This window comes from Pimephales promelas, chromosome 9, assembly GCF_988280905.1.
Source record: "Pimephales promelas chromosome 9, fPimPro1.hap1.1, whole genome shotgun sequence".
Taxonomy (NCBI): domain Eukaryota; kingdom Metazoa; phylum Chordata; class Actinopteri; order Cypriniformes; family Leuciscidae; genus Pimephales; species Pimephales promelas.
The window spans coordinates 4,924,976-4,943,082 of NC_142777.1; positions in this window are offsets into that span (position 1 = coordinate 4,924,976).

Below are 18,107 nucleotides of genomic sequence, written 5' to 3' on the forward strand. Positions count from 1 at the left end.
ATGACCAAAACATTATTTGTTCATCCTTCAAAGATGAACCCTATTTATAAACCTGAAAGTTTCAAGATCTAGGAAAACTCACACTTATTTAAAAATATTTTTTCTTTAAACAAATAGGAAATTTCTCTCGCATGTCTTTCTTTTTGCTGTATCGAAAACGTACCGAACCGTGACTTTAAAACCGAGGTACGTACCGAACCGTGATTTTTGTGTACCGTTACACCCCTAGTAGATATCCATAAATCCTTCTAATATGAACATGAACATGAATATGAACACAATGAAAAAATAATTTTGAACCTGGCTTTATCCAATACTCAGATTTAACAAATTAATGCATATTTAATTAGATAATGCCTCATTTGCATATTTAAACATTAATTTACAGAAAACTTGTAATACATTTATTTCTCATCTTAATGTAGGAAAGTTTCATGGTGATATCTGCTAGTTTAAATTTTTACCCTATTTACCTGTAGTGTCGAAAGGGGGTCAAACACAGTATTAGTATGGTGTCCCTAATAATCCTTTAGGTGAGTGTTTAGTAGTGGTGTGGGGTGAGTGTGTATTATACATTTGTGTAGAATTAGTGGTGTGGGGTGCGTGTGTACTACACACAAATGAAATGCGTATCAAATGCACGGGAAAACTGTATCATGTGCACGTAAAAAATTAATTCTCGTGTATAAATTGGATGATAATACACAATGCATGCTAGAGACACATTAACTGGCTGAGATCAGAGCCTGTAGTTAGATCAAGGATTGACCGAATCACATTGCCTTACTTAGAAAGCTATGGATATGCAAGCTTCACCACAGTGGTCAGCTGCGCCCGAAACCACATACTCCCCTACTATAGAGTGTGTATCCCAATGATGCGTCCGAATATGACTACTACCCTACTACATAGTAAAACTTAAGAACAAATGCAAGTGTAAGAAACCAAAAACATGGATACGTGTGTTATAATGCTATTATGTAGAATTCACTGTTGTCAAAACTGCTTAAATTAGATAAATGTAACTAAACATAAGTTATCTATTTTGTACTCCATTAGTACTGTTGATAAATTGAGGAACATTTGTGTTCAATGGACTATATGCACAGGGCGTTCTTTAGAACTTCTGCATAAAGATAAGCCGGCTCATAAACTTTCAGTGGAATGTCATTTGATGTTGTGGTAGGCTACTCTTAGGTTAGTGGGTGGCACCTTAAAATCCCTGAGGTAAAGACTCTCAAGTTTTGAATACAGGCTAGAGTACTTAAAATCCTTTTAAGGTTTAATGTACATCGTGCAATAAAGAAGTACTCCAAATAAAGTTTAATTGTAATATTTATATCAGCAAGCTTAAAGCATTATGTCAGTGTTCCTTTGTATTATACTTAGTATTAAATAAATATATTTTGGTTTAGGGTTTTTTTCCCCCTAGGGTGTCCAAACCACAAAGATCACAACACCACAAACAAGATTAAATATAATCAGAATGTCAAATAGACCAGTGCAAGTCACTTCCTACTTCAGGTTTACCTCTAACCTTTGACAGTCTGCACTGTCAAAATAAGAACCTATAAATGTAATAACATGCATGGTGCTAAACGCAAGAAATGTCAATGCTTTGACATTTTCACTATTTACAGGTTTATGATCATCACTTATGATGCAGTTTTGGCAGTTCACTGAACCATCACTGAAATTCATGGTTCAGGTAACCAGAACAGGAACTGCACACGTTGAATCTGAAAAGCAAAGTGCTTTCATGGAGGGTCTGTGCTATTATGAACAAACTCTCCATCTACAGAAATTATACTTGTTTAATACATGGTTGGGCTTTTACTTTCTGAAGCCAAGATGTTCACGTTATGACCAACACTAGCTCTATTAGAATTGAATGTAGAATGAATGGAAATAAATTCCACACCATCAGATGTCTGTTCTTGTAACTGTACTGCACACCAGTATTGACAAATACATATACATGTAATTGTGATCTGTCAGTCCTTACAGGCAATAGATGAATTGTTCCTCTTCCTGAACTACCTTGCCCTTGGTCTGAAGCAGAGGGACCTAACTGAGTGGTATGGTGTACATAAGTGCATTAGCAGAATCATTCTGACCTGAAGCAATTTTTTGTTCTCTGTTCTTGGTTCACGATGCATTTCAATGACTCAAGAAATTAAGGAACACTTGCCATCAGAATTTGAAGACTACCCAGACACCACCATTCTGAACTGCACAGAGCTACGGTGTCAAACACTCACCTCCCCTTTATTTCACAGTGAGGTATACTCTATCTATGAGTCCCACTGAACCCTGAAGGGAATGATTGTCATGGCCTCCAAGACACTGTAACCTTTGTTTCCTCCCTCTTTGCTGGCTCAGTAAATGACAAACAGATCTTTGTAGCAGTAGCGGAGTGGCAATCGGGAGAGTCGGGAGTTTTCCCGGTGGGCCGGTAGTGTTACGAGGCCGCGAGGGCCGTCCCGGTCTGATAAAATGTATTTATTGGAAGTTCGCCATGGCCCAAGCTAAGGGAAGAAAACATTTTTTTTTTTTACATTTTTTATAACGGAGCATATATTTGCACTAAATGCCTGTCTTTACAGCAAAACGACAACCGTCATAGAACAGCCTCAGTGGCGTAGGTCGTGAAGTGTTTGAATGCAGCTTTTTGATGCGCTGAACGCGAGTTCGAATCCGCCTTGCCGAACTCTCTCTTCTCCCTTTTCCCAACACAGATATGTAAAGATGTAAAATGTAAAACCTAATTTTATATTTTACGTTATATTTTGCCAACGAACTAAAATTGAAACCATATGGCGTTGCGCCACCATTAGAATAACTGACATTAGAATAGCATCCAGTTTGTTCTGCGTGATTACTTTGCTCTCGCGATCATCTGGTGTTTTCTCCTAAATAAAAGCTCAAGGGTTTATTTCTTGCAAGTGAAGAAATTAGTACAAAAGTATTTTAATTTTCCTATATTATAGTGTAATGTAGGTTAAAATATACTTTTGAAATACTCATTTTCATTTACACATTTATAGGCTATAAATGGATTTTACAGTACGTCATAGGAATAATTATAAATCATTATTACATTATTATAATAATTGTTTGGCATCCTAAAACACCATTGATAATGTAATGCAAACTGAGACTCTCATAACTAAAAAAATATTTGAGCCCTCTTTATTGTCCTGGTACAAATTAATGTTTTTTCTTTGTTCAACGAGCAGGGGTCTTAATTTCGATCTCTCAGAGAGCATGAGATTGATGCATTATAACCTTAAAATGTCCCAAATTTTCTTGCGGGGGAGCACAGAGGCACAGAGTCCACCCAACTACTTTTAGAAAGTATTATGGGAAAGAACGACCATTTATGAACTTTACTACAGCATACTAGTACAACAAAGTTCCCTTTAAATCAGTAAAACTGTAAATGCTATTGGCTAATCGTGCCGGCGACGAGGGCCGGTGGTCTACGAAATTTCCCGGTAGATTTTTTGGTCCCACTCCGCCCCTGCTTTGTAGAGTCAGGTATTCTTACCCTGCTTAGGCCAGATATGGCGATTATGGTCGACAGAGGCTTCCTTGTGGATGACTGTATGCCCTGTAAGGTGTACAGGCCTGCATTCCTCTCTGGGAGACCTCAGATGCCAAAGCACGAGGTCAGGGAGACCCAATCTATTGCACATCTCAGAGTGCACATTAAGCGCCTAATTTGTAGACTAAATGAATTTAAATTCTTTGATACTGTCATCCCCTTAAACACGTTTGGTAACATAAATCAGCTTTATGCAGTTGCATGCCTACTGTTAAATTATAAGTGGGCCACTTGTAAAAAGCTTGGGCTAAGTAGAAGTGCCTCTTGTTTTTATCCTCTCTTAATCCTTGTAAATATATCTCAAACACGCCTCTAGATTTATCTCTGTATAGCATTTATCTCACAGTTTAAACTTAAAATCTATTCACTAAAAATCATCTGATTAACTGTATTAGAATGACTGTTGTTGTTTTAAAAATAATTTCTATATATTAAGCTTACTGATATGTTAAATATTATTGATGGATTTAATAGATAATACAGAGATCTTAGTAAACACCCAAAAGTTGAATAATTTTGGTTGTGGGACAGCAGTTTGGAAAATGCAAAAAAGGGCATGCGCATATTTCAGCAGCTTCATCTCGTCGAGTGCGTTGTTCACGCAGCTATCAGGTCTTCTGTGTTCGAGTACTTCGAGTACTACGCTGTACTTCGTCAACAATGGATACAATTTATGTTTGATTATGTTCCTGAAAATGACGATCATAATCTAGCTCTCTGTGCTGCGCATTTTACGGAAGACAGCTTCCAGAATCTCCATGAGTTCAATGCCGGATTCAACAAGAAACTAAAACATGAAGCAGTTCCAACTTTAAAACCAGAGGCAGCAGTTGTTGGGCCACAACCTGTATGTAGGCTAAGACTTAATCATTTTAAATGTACTTGCATGCATAATTCCAGACGTAGCCTTGTGTTTTATTTTTTTCAAATGCCAGTGCTGGCTTTATTGCCACTAGGCTACTAGTTATGGTGTGTTGGTGTGTTGTGATAACCGGTGTGTTGTGGTAACTTGGCCATGTCTGCACCATGGCATCCAACCCCAGCGGGGCTGGATGAATGAGGAATAACCACAGTGGACAGTGGGTCGTCTCTTGAGACGCATAGGTCCACTTCCACTGGGCCGAACCTCTGAGATATTGACTCCACCATCTCGGGGTGAAGTCTACATTCCCCGGGCCACAGCCCCTTTCTCGACAGGATGTCCACTCCCAAGTCTGGACCTTGGAACAGAAACCTAGCTTTCTTCCACATAGAGGCATCTGCGCGTAACCCTGGAATAGGTTTCCCCTTGGGGAGAACCCCTTGGTTTTCAAGCACCACTGAAGGGCTCCTTAATGTGCAGCAGGTCGAACGGAATAATGTTGGAATCTGCTGCCATGAGCCCCTCTATGAAAATGCTTTACAGTGATGGCTTGGCCTAGCTTTATTCCGGACACTGTGGCCAGGTTGGACTCGGGTCGTCGTCGTGCCTGCATCGTAACCGAGTCCTACACCACTCCCAGCAACATAGTTCTCTGGGCTGGTGTCAACAGGCTCTTTTTCATGTTGAATCTCAACCCCAGGCTTTGGATGTGGGCAAGAACGACATCTCAATGCCGAATCGCCTGCTCCTGTGACTGAGCCAAAAATCAGCCAGTTGTCTAAATAGTTGAGCACCCTGATGCCCTGGAACCTCAGAGGTGCTAGAGCTGCATCCATACATTTGGTAAATGTGAGAGGGGAGAGAGGCCGAACAGAAGAACCCAATATTGGTACGCTTTGCCCCTAAAAGCGAACCTCAGGAACTTCCTTTGAGATGGAAGGATGGGCATATGGAGGTATGCGTCCTTTAGATCTATCATGACAAACCAATCCTTGGATTGAATTTGACTCACGATGATGGAAATAGTGAGCATCTTGAACATGAATCTCTTCAGAGAATGGTTCAAGTGCCTGAGACCTATTTCTGGACGCAACCCCCCATCCTTCTCGGGAACTATGAAGTAGCGGCTGTAAAACACGGACTCCCTGTCCAGTAGAGGAATATGTTCTATAGCCTCCTTTGCCAGCAGGGAGTTCACTTCCTATGCCAATACCAGACCCTGCACTGGGTCGACTACAGTCCAGACCACCCCGTTGAATCTGGATAAGAACTTACGCTGACTCTTTGAGGAAGCCTTCTTAGCCTGCAGGACAGCCCTGTTTAGGCTGAGGCTTCGCCTGAGAATGCCGTCTATGCCCCCAATCTCCCTGAGGAAAGGCTCTAGAAGCGGTAATCTTTCACCAAACAATACTGTTTTAATATTATCACAGTCTTGTAATCTATATGCCGTCAATGGATGTGAGGTTGAAACATCGATATTTCTCAATGAACACAGCCAGCGCCCAGCGCAACACTGTTCAGAGCTGTGAGCAAATGAGAAGCTAAGAGCTGTTGCTGATCCCCTGTTGTTCAGGGCTGGAGGAACCATAGTGCTGGTGAGGGAATGAGAAGCTAAGAGCTGTTGCTAATCCCCTGTTGTTCCGTCTCTGTCACCAGGAATGAAGAATCACTGAGCTGGTGAGCGAATGAGAAGCTATGAGCTGTTACTGACCCTCTGATGTTCAGAGCTGGAGGAGCCATTGAGCCGGTGAGCGTATGAGAAGCTATGAGCTGTTACTGACCCTTTGATGTTGAGAAGCTGTTACCGATCCTTTGCTGTTTAGCCACTGTCACCAGAAAAAAAAGAACTACGAAGTCAACTTTTAAGACTTTTAAAGGGTAACTAAACCCCTGGTCAGAGCCTGACTCCACCCACTGGCAATATTTGAAAATGCTGAAAAAGTGGGCTGACCCCAGCGGAGATAGAGGGCACGAAATAGATGCTAAAACACTCTCCTGATCGTTTTCAATACTCAAAATTCCAATTCCTGACTCCCTACAGTGGTTTTGATGACACAAGATGATTTTTATATTGCCAAGCTTGCATGGTGAGCTGAAACCTGCATACGTCACGAAGTGCGGAACATCCAATAGGAAAATTCAACTGCAGTAGCCACCGTTCAACCTGAAGAGGGCAGCGCTAAGACGTTTTTACACCATATTGTAGAAACAGAACACTTTATAAACAAATGTCAAAAAAGTTACTCGAATCAATGACTGGTATTAATAAAGATCTATTCTTACAGATCATTAACTAAAAAAAAGTTGGTTTAGTGTTTAGTTACTCTTTAATAACCCAATAAAGAAACATTGTTATTTATTTTAACCATTTGTCTGCCTCATGTGTTCCAAGGTATGCTCCTCGGGGCAGTGTTGCGGTTTAGGGGTGGGTGGCCCAACGGAGTCCATCCCAACCTGTGACACAAATACTCACGATCAAACATTCTGCACCGGGGTTTTATTCCTCCAATTCATGGAGCCAGATATCCCTGCTACACTCAGTGGAGTATGCAAATAGACTTTAGACTATATAAAAACATACAGATTAGTACGCACTCAGTTCAAGTATTTCAAGTAAAGGAAAAAGTATCATATGTTGAGGCAGTTAAGATGCCAGGAGAGAATGAGAAGCATAGTGAGGGAGGATGAAGTAAAGGGCAAGTGGCGGGAAGAAAACATCAAGACGAGAAGATATGGTTAGAAAAGAAGATGGTGACATTCATTGCAGGAGTGATAAATGCAGCATATGAGATCAAATCTAAAACTGAATGCATTCAGGTCGTAGTAAAAGCTGCACTGCATAATTTGGGGAAATAAAAGGATTAAGGTGGGAAGAAGTTAGAGATGAACTTAGTGTACAGTCAAGTCAAGAGACAGCATGTTTGGGTTGATAGTTCTAATACTAATCATTTTAATTCTTCAAGGGAATGCGAGAAGCTTGATAGCTAATGGGCAAGATTTCAAACAGTTTATAGTTAGCGGGGGGGGGGGGAGTGGGGGGGACCTGACATTGTGTGTTTACAAGAATCCTGGTAAATTGTTCTACATGGTTTGTAATTGTGAGGCAAGATAGAACAGAAGGGATAGGAGGGGGATGTGTCACTTTTATAAAGAAGGGCATTCCTTACAGGATTTTAGGGATAGGAAGAGAACAAGAGTATGTGGTAGTGAAAATATGGGCAAAGAAGAAACGGTTGTGAATTATTATAATCCGTGTTGGAAGTTGGAAGAGATAGAAGGCCAGGACAGTAGTAATATTGTTTGGTGTGGAGATTTTAATCGACATATACGACAGATACTAATGGGTAGGTGATAGAAGAGTTTCTTGATGAAAAGAATTTAGTAAGCTTAAATGATGGAATAAACACTAGGATAGATGTACAAACAGGAAAATAATCTGTGTTTGGTATCAGGTTCTATGGCATCATTATGTGTGTGGTCAGTGTATCATTAAGGAACTATAGGGAGTGATCATTATCCAATTTGGTGCAAGATAAATATGGAAATACCACTGGTTTTACCAGAAGGCTAATTGGGAGAAATTTCTTGATGTAAGTCATAGATATTTACAGTAAGTCATATTAATGAAGGGATGAACATAGAAACAATGGACAGGAAATTAAAGCAAGGTATAACATTGGCTGCAATAGAATCAATTCCTAAAAGCAAAGGCAGAACAAGACAGAAAGTAGTACCATGGTGGGATGATGAATGTAAGGAAGCAGTGAAAAATAGAAACAAGGCATTTAAAATAGTTAAAAGAACATTATTTTCAACATTTGATTCAGTACAAGTAAGCACAGGCAGTAGTAAGAGGGACAATACGACAGGCAAAAAGATTCAAATGGAGGGAGTATTGTGATTCTATCGGAAATGCAACTTAGGTTGGGGAAGTGTGAAACCGTTAGGAAGGAAGGGTCGATAATAAGTTTATTGGAGTATGGAGAGAGTGTGGAGGGTAGGAAATGGTTATTTGGTTTTTTGAGGGGGACTGGATTAGATAGGCGGATTTAGTATGTGAAAGTAAAGGGTAGATAAAGCCTGAAAATAGCAGTAATGCAACTCAATGGATGCCAGCTGCTGTAAAAATCCAAAGAAGTAGTAGTCCTTGTTTAGGAGGTAAGCTTTATAATTGGGTATTGGATTTTTTATTTGGAAGAGAAATTGAGGTTAGAGTTGGCGCGGCCTATTCTAGCACGTATGCTGTAGAGAATGGTACCCCACAAGGTAGCGTCTGCAGTCTAGTACTTTTCAACATAATAATAAATGACATTTTTGATTGAATTGACAGAAGTATAGGCATGTCCTTGGTGGTGGAGGAATGGGCTAATAAGTGAGGCTTCAGAATGTCTGTTGCTAAGACCAAAGTTCTTTGCTTTTCAAGACGACACAAAGACATTACATTAAAATTTCACAAGCAAAAGTTGGAAGAAGTGAGTGTGGTAAGGTTTTTGGGAGTCACATATGACGAGAAACTTACCTGGAAGATAGAGTAGAGTATGTTCATACACATAGAGACATACACACATACACACATATGTTCATACACACATACACATAGAGTATGTTCAAATCAAATTTCTAAAAGCTAATAATTTGTTGAGGTGTAGGTCTGGTCAGGACTGGGGAGCATTGTTGAGGATTTACCAGACTCTCATGAGGTCTTCCCTTGATTATGGATGTTTAGCATATATGGGAGCTGCTGAAAGTCATTTGATTAGGTTGGATAGAGAACAATCACAAGGGTTGCGTATTTGTTGCTGAGCTTTTAGATCGTCTTCTGTTGCTGCTTTGCAGGTTGAGTTTGGAGAACTTCTGATTAAGGAGAGCGGTTAAGGAGAGTTAAGCTAATTTATGCATACTGGGTCAATACTCAGGGTCACAGCTGTGTTCCCCCTGCAAAAGCTGTGTTGCAGGTTTGTTGGGAACATCAGGAGTCTGTCTAATATAGCTTTGGGTGGATTGGGGATATTAAAGCTCAGAATGTAGGCCTGACACAGTTTGTTCAGTTCGACTGTACCATGTTCATCTATACCTCCATGGTTGTTTGTTATGCCAGTAGTGGACTTGTAACTACAATTGGCATTGAAAAAGAAAAGTAGGGGTACCCCAGAATGGCTTGTTCAAAAGTATTTTGAGCAGTTTGAGGACCACCTTGTATTGTATACTGATGGGTCTAAAGATCCCAAAAATGGCAGAACAGGAATGGCAGTGAGTATTCCACTATGTTACATCAAAATTAAAAGAACTTCTCATTATCTTGCAGTGTATACTGTTGAACTCACGGCTCATTGCTTTAGCTCTTAATTGGCTGCTTATGAATTGCATTGGAGGCATAAGCAGAGCTGTAGTTGCCTCAGACAGTCAAGCTGCATTATTGAGCATTAAAACAGGAAAGTCATGCAGACTAGATCGAGTTTGTGTTCAGTTTGTTTGGGTGCTGCCCATGTTGGTGTTGATGGAAATGAAGATGTGGATATTCTAGCTATACAGGCCTTGAAATTGGATATGGTTAAAATCAATGTCCCCTGTGCAAAGCTGAAGGCAAATCTATTATTCAGAATAAAGTGATTGGGATGTGGCAAGAGCAGGGGGATAGTAATGACACTGGCAGACATCTTTACTGTGTGCAAATAAATGTGGGAGGGGGTAGGTCTAGGGATGGAAGCCGGAGATCCTGTCCAGCCCAGCGACCTTACCGCTGGTCCCGTCCAGCCCAGAGACCTCACTGATGGTCCCGTCCAGCACTCCTCGTCAGCCTGCACTCCACGTCAGCCCTGCCGAGCCTGCGCTCCACATCGTGCTCGCTGACCCAGCGCCTGTTCCCGTCTCGTCTGCCCAGGCAGAGACACTTCATATCTCGTCTGCCCAGCCAGAGACTGTTCACGTCACATCGGCCCAGCCAGAGACTGTTCACGTCACGTCGGCCCAGCCAGAGACTGTTCACGTCTGCCCAGCCAGAGACTGTTCACATCACGTCTGCCCATCCAGAGACTGTTCACATCACGTCTGCCCAGCCAGAGACTGTTCACGTCACGTCGGCCCAGCCAGAGACTGTTCACGTCTGCCCAGCCAGAGACTGTTCACGTCTGCCCAGCCAGAGACTGTTCACATCACGTCTGCCCAGCCAGAGACTGTTCACGTCACATCGGCCCAGCCAGAGACTGTTCACGTCACGTCGGCCCAGCCAGAGACTGTTCACATCACGTCTGCCTAGCCAGAGACTGTTCACGTCACGTTGGCCCAGCCAGAGACTGTTCACGTCACGTCGGCCCAGCCAGAGACTGTTCACGTCTCGTCTGCCAGCTAGAGACTGCTCACGTCCCATCTGCTCAGCCTGTCCAGGTCTCAGTCCCAGAGCCCGTTCCACAGCCTGTCCTGGTCCCAAGAGCCTGTTCCACAGGTTTTCTTCATTCTGTCACTCTCCCCAAAAATTTTTTTTAGAGGGGGCATAGGTCCTCGCCATGGCCGCCCAAGGGCCCATGGCAACTAAAAAAGCCCTCTTCGCCATAGCTGTCCGAACAGCCTGCACTGCCAGCTCCATCCTGCCTGCATGCCATTCTGCTCTGCCCTTGCCACCTGCACATCCACCCCCACCCTGACTGTTCATTATCATACAACATTCATAATACATATGGATAAATATCTTCTATGTTTTAGCCTTGTCACTGATTTGAATGAACTTTTATTATTTGAGCAAAAGAAAGTTAATAAGGCATAAAAGTGGATAACTTTATAAAGATTTCAATATTCATTCTATCTTGTCATGCCGAGAGTCTTAGAAGCAAGGGAGAGCAGGATCCAAGCATAGCAAATGAAAGCTAATCATGAAACTAGGAGCCAGAATCAAGTAGAGATGGGCACTTTCGAAACACTGCTTCAAGCTTTGAAACATTGCAAGTGTCAAATGCCAGTAAAAATCTCAAATGACCAATATATGAAACGGTGTCAACCTCGAGTTGGCTGCTAATATTTTCTAGGCTGTCAACTCTCACGTGAGACTCACGCATTCAGCGTGAGACTCACGCAGTTGACCCAATTCTCATGCTCTCATGCCAAACCCCCAAAGTGTCAACCCGGTCGGTCAAATGACTGAAAGGTGAGTTTATCTATAGACCTAGCTGTTGAGCCACTCGCAATCGACTAGTTATCCGGCAAATTAGCAAAAATATCATACCGTAACCTAGAGCGAGCATGCATGCGAGACAGATGTTGTGCTCGAAACCGCACATGGAGGGAGGTAAGCGAGCGAGAGACCTTGCGTGTGCAGACAGCATCCCAACCCAGCATCAGTATACTGGATCCGTGCAGGTCTTAAAGTAACAGCATCCGAATAATCCGGCTGCTGTATGTCATTAATATTTATCAAACAACAAAAGACAAAGAGACAATCACTCACCTTCTCTTATCTGAATAATTTAAGGATTAATTCATGTTTAATTTATACAGTGAAGACTATGCAGCGATATTTTACAATATAATAGGTGGACAAAATACCCAGATGACCTGCTACCAGAGATGGGACCAAGTCACACATGTGCAAGTCATTCTCATGTTCAGTAAAATACATCATGGAATCATAATAAAGAGACTAGGAATCAAATAGTTTGTTGAAGACAAAGATACCCACTCTTCCAAAGGCCATATAGAGAAAGAAGGTCTAGCTAAAACAAGTACTCTAAAAAGAGATACACAACAAGAGATATATAAGTTTGCATCTGTATTTGTGCACACGTTTTGCATTACTGACCTTCATGACCCTTGACACAGTTGTTATGCCTGTATCAGAACAGAATCAAATGATTAATTTGATTGTATAATGATTAAATAAATTAAATTACAAAACAAGTGTGTATTTATCCTCTATTTTAGCATAACGATGGCCTCCATGTAGTAGCAAATGCATTACAAAGAGAGATGGTGAGCATTACTTTATAGGACTTTGTGCCATCCTGAAGAGAACACAATGTGCAAGATTAATCCTGCTTCAGTCCACATTATCAGTGAAATTGTAAAGTTGTTTTAAAATATTGATTAAAAGTAAAATTTCAACAGAAAAACTGTTTATATTTAATTTTACTTATTGGAAATGGATTGGATGGTGAAATGTGCCTCTATGTGCTAATTGTGACAGTTCCCAGGTAACCATTTGGCCCGGATCTGACAGGCCAGAAGAAATAACTCAGCCCGGTTGCCAGACTTGTGATGGACACGGGATAAAAAAATTCCCCAGAATCGGCCCAAATACACTGACCCAAGTCCGGATAACAAAACAGCTGCATTGCTATAAGTAATACTCTGTACTGGCTTAGTCTGGGTACTAAAACTCAGCTGACACTGCCGGCATTGGGCCACAATCATTCTTTTCCCACAATTGAAACATTCTATTAATTGAGATTGATCACTAGTACAATATCAGGAGCAATAATCAACCAAAAATATGTTTTGATGATATTGCACCGTCAATGGTGTAATAGTCAAAACCTTAATCTTTGTAAAGTTGAAATGGATAAGTACATGTAGGCATAAGTACATTGCCGGCTACCTGGGTTACTGTCTCACAAGAGCACTTGTAGACATAACTTGCTCTGACTTTTTTTTTTCTTGAGTGATGACTTTTTGATACAAGATTACAAAGGCAAATATTTTTCTTGGCAAAAAAATTGTTGGCTAAAAACAAATTGTACACTTAGTAAAATAATGTTGGTCTGAGTCTTGTTGGCTGAATAAAAAATATACGTATTATATTTATAATAAGTATTTACAATACTTATTATACAGGATAATTTTTGTGTGTGTGTGCTACAACTTTTATAATTTGTGTATTAAAGACGCATTGCAGTTTTTATTTAAAAACAAAGCTTTGAATATTTTTTTTTAAGCCTGGCAGTTGCCGTCACTAGATGTCCCAGAATCATACAGCAGGAATAATGTTAAAGCTCCCATAACCACTTTAAGCTTGTTTCATTATATGAATTAAAACATTAATATTCAAATTTAGCTAGTTAAGAAAAAAGAGATTGTGGTGAAAAAAAGAAAAAAAAAATTATGAAAAAAAAACATAACGTAGACAAGAAAAGGATGTTATGTTTAAGTTTAAGGGTCACTGCTATATACAATTTACCACTTTGTATAAGGAGACCCACCCCCTGCACTCAACCTACACTGGTCCAGATCTGATTGGCTATCCACAAGTTTCCTACGCCCCATGAGGCCTTGCGTCAAAAGTGGGCGCGACTTCCGGTTGGAAGTAAACAAAGCGCGATTTGACATGCTTGACACTCGTTCATTCAACAGTTGACAGTCATTCAAGTTATAGCGATCCAAACTAGCTAACGATGTGGGAACACAACCTCAACGAAATTCAAAAGGGTGAAATATCAGTACCTTTACCCTCCGCAGTAGTTGATTGGGAGTATTATAATAACATTATTAATAATCAATACTCATCAAGGCATGGTGACAGACAGTTGTGTGAGCTGACAAACAATTAAAATAAAAAATACACACTTAGTCATTGTGCTTTGGAGTTTATTCAAAATTATAAATGAATGTGCTGCTTGAATACATTTGGTTTTCTGTCAACACAGGCTTTGATCCTGAGTTTAGGTGTAACATCAGTAGAGAACAGCCAAACACATGCTGATAGAGTTTAGAGAACATTAAGAATTTAAACAAATGTACACAGGAAGATTCGTCGTCTTTTGGGAGGTGATGGAAAGTTGTTGGCAGGATCACTCTGATTTCGTTTTCAGCTTATGTTCAAAACAATCCCGTTTAAGCCACTAAATTAGTTTAGTCCGGTTATAAATACAACCGCGAACAGCACATGTTGTCCCTGAGCTCCGTAACGACATCTCTCATAAAGATTTGCGTCTTTAAATAGTAAAATAATTCTCCGAAAAACAGCTAGCCTCTTCGCTAACTGACACACAAAATACCATTGGAATGCTACTTCCGCCGCGTCACCGGAAGTTTCACCCACTTTATTTTTTACAGGAGCGCCCCTCGGAAACTTGTGGATATCTCACCCAAAATCAGACCAGCACTTATGGTCCATAATCGGGCCGGATGTGGCTAAATATGTTCTGTCTCAGCGCAAATCAGCCCGAATCCGCACATCCAAAGCCTAGCTAAATCTAGCAACCATCCTGGGCCAGAGCTGGCTGACTTTTGGTGAGCTGCTGCAAGAACAGGGCTGAGTGAGCCGACGCTCAGCCGCAATTGACCCGATTGTGCTGGCTACATGGGTTACTGTTTCACAAGAGCACTTGGAGATATAACTATAGATATAGCGATTGATTTTTTTACTTTTTGATACAAGATTACAAAGGCAAATATTTTATCAAATTAAATAACTTGCACTGATGAATCATACATAATAAAACCTAGAAAATACTTTTAAAGAATTAAATGGGAAAATAAATATAGGTAACAATAGGTTAACTAGGTTCAGCTGGCTTTTGCTACTGCACCCCAATGACTATTAGTTAACTTTTTGCCAGTGAGCCAACATCATTTTCTTATCATATGGTGACTTTTAATTCAAGGTCAAATTAATAATTCATTTGATGTAATTAATCTGTCTCCTCACCTCTGGACTCTTCTGGATGGGACATGAGTCACCTCTGGACTCTTCTGGATGGGGACAGGAGTCACCTCTGGACTCTTCTGGACGGGGACAGGAGTCACCTCTGGACTCTTCTGGACGGGGACAGGAGTTAACTTTGGACTCTTCTGGAAGGGGACAGGAGTCACCTCTGGACTCTTCTTGATGGGGACAGGAGTCACCTCTGTACTCATCTGGACGGAGACAGGAGTTAACTTTGGACTCTTCTGGACGGGGACAGGAGTCACCTCTGGACTTTTCTGGACGGGACATGAGTCACCTCTGGACTCTTCTGGATGGGGAGTCACCTCTGGACTCATCTGGACAGGGACAGGAGTCACCTCTGGAATCTTCTTGATGGGGACATGAGTCACCTCTGGACTCATCTGGACGGGGACAGGAGTCACTTCTGGACTTTTCTGGACGTGACATGAGTCACCTCTGGACTCTTCTGGATGGGGAGTCACCTCTGGACTCATCTGGACGGAGACAGGAGTAAACTTTGGACTCTTCTGGACGGGGACAGGAGTCACCTCTGGACTCTTCTGGATGGGGAGTCACCTCTGGACTCATCTGGACGGAGACAGGAGTAAACTTTGGACTCTTCTGGACGGGGACAGGAGTCACCTCTGGACTCTTCTGGATGGGGACAGGAGTCACCTCTGGACTCTTCTGGACGGGGACAGGAGTCACCTCTGGACTCATCTGGACGGGGACAGGAGTCACCTCTGGACTCTTCTGGACGGGGACAGGAGTCACCTCTGGACTCTTCTGGATGGGGACAGGAGTCACCTCTGGACTCTTCTGGACGGGGACAGGAGTCACCTCTGGACTCTTCTGGACGGGGACAGGAGTCACCTTAAGAAATAGAAATACTGTATACCTTGATGTTCAGAGGGACTGTACTCATTTATGCTGTGTACTGTATATATCATCATTATATCACAACAAAGAAGGCACATTGGCTTTACTCATATGGCATATTTTCATAGCAGCCAGAATTTGTAACACAAGCAGTCTTCCAACAATCTCCCACATGAATTCTCACCAGGTTGTGCACACTTCAGTCACATATAATCAATATGATCAAGGCCTGAGTCGTGTACGTTTGTTCTCCACAAAATGGAAATCAGGATGATGTGGAAACATTGATATTTGGTGCTGACCAGGGTTCACTTGACACTTGGATGTATAGAACTGGGTTAGTTTTAAAGGAGTAGTTCACTTTTTTAAAAAAAAAATTACTGATAATTTACCCATGTCATCTAAGATGTCCATGTCATTCTTTCTTAAATTGAAAATGAAGGTTTTTGATGAAAATATTCCAGGATTTTTCTCTATCTAATGCACTTTACTGGTAACCAAATGGTTCAAGGTCCAAAAGACAGTTTCAGTGCAAACTGCAAACTGTTCAAAGGGCTTTAAACGATTCCAGACGATGAATAAGGGTCCCCTTGAGGAAAATTTTGAAGAATCTGCCACTTTTCCTGAAAAAGTAGACTTGTTTAGGATGATTAATAATTTTGTTGTGGGTTCATCCACTTTTTTTTTTTTTTTGCACTTTTTAGTTGTAGGTGTAGTGTACAGAGTATGTTATATTTTTTCAGCAGTCAGTAATAGGCCTAATATAGGTTATTCAAGAAGGTGGGCTCAAAGATGGCCAGTTAGAGATTTAGTTATTTAATTATTAATTATTTTAAGTTATATTGTGCTTTGTTTGGTATAATGTCTGCTGGTGAAAAAATTGACAAAGTAAATGGAAAAAAATATATATGAAAGACTGTATTCGGCATTCGTTATATCAAATATATATATATATATATATTTATATATATATATATATATATATATATATATATATATTTCATTTTGGTGCATCCTTAGTAAATAATACAGACATCTTATTGGTGGTTTCAAAGTGATCAATGGCTTAGTAGGATGTTCCAGTTCAACCCATTGCCCAGCCCAGGTTCCCCTTGTAGTGAGCAACGTAGGCAATGGCATACATCCAAATCAACCAGATGGTGGAAGTTAGCGAGGGAAGGGGATCAAAAAAGCGAAGTAGAAGTAGCAGCCTTGATATCAGCAATGACATTCACTCCTCCATACCACTAGGGGTCACTCTCAGACTACTATGACTGTGCTACATGCATGTCAGTCAGCATGTCTTTGTTTTTATTGGCACTTAGCAACTCTCGGTACTCTCCGTCTAGCAGTCTGCCAAGGTCAAATATATTAACGTTGTCATATCCATTAAAATACTAAACTTTACTCTGACAGTTGTCATGACTGAACTGCCATTCAATTCTGCCTGTCCAGTGTCCCTCAGGGAGTCTTACTGACGTATTCCTGTTTCATCAACTGAGCTTTATTTCGATTGTTGATTGAGAGATGGACATTTGCATACTGATCCTGAACCTCCATTAAAGTGTAATCACTCTCATAAAGTCTATTTATTTTGCTCAGCCAGTTAAACACAGATGAATATGTCTAATTGTTTTGTCCTCTTCCATCTGTTACATGAGAAATGAGGCAACAGAAACTGAGTCATTTTGGCTCCATCTTGATCTACTAATTTCTGAGGGCAGTTTGCTATCACAGTGCAAATGATTTCCAGCATCTCTCATTAATAACAGCTAAATGTCCTCCATGTTTTCTTTTAGCTTGAGACAGTCAAGAATATGGGCTTTAAACAAATATTAACAATAGGGGGCTCATATTCTTTGACTTTCACAGCAGTTTTCTCTATTACCCATGATGCTGAAAGTGTCCTCCATATGGAAAATCTTCCCCAGAAGACAAGGTTCATGACTCTGTGAGGCTGTTTGCACTTGTAGAATGAAATGAAGCATGAAGGGAAAGCTGAGAGCAACCGAAAGCTTAAAGAAGCAAAAGTAGTTTTCTGAAGTCATCTGTGTGTGGTAAGGGGCCACTGAGCTATATTTACGACATTCAGCTACAGCAGAAAGCTTGTGATTTTGTTTGGCCAG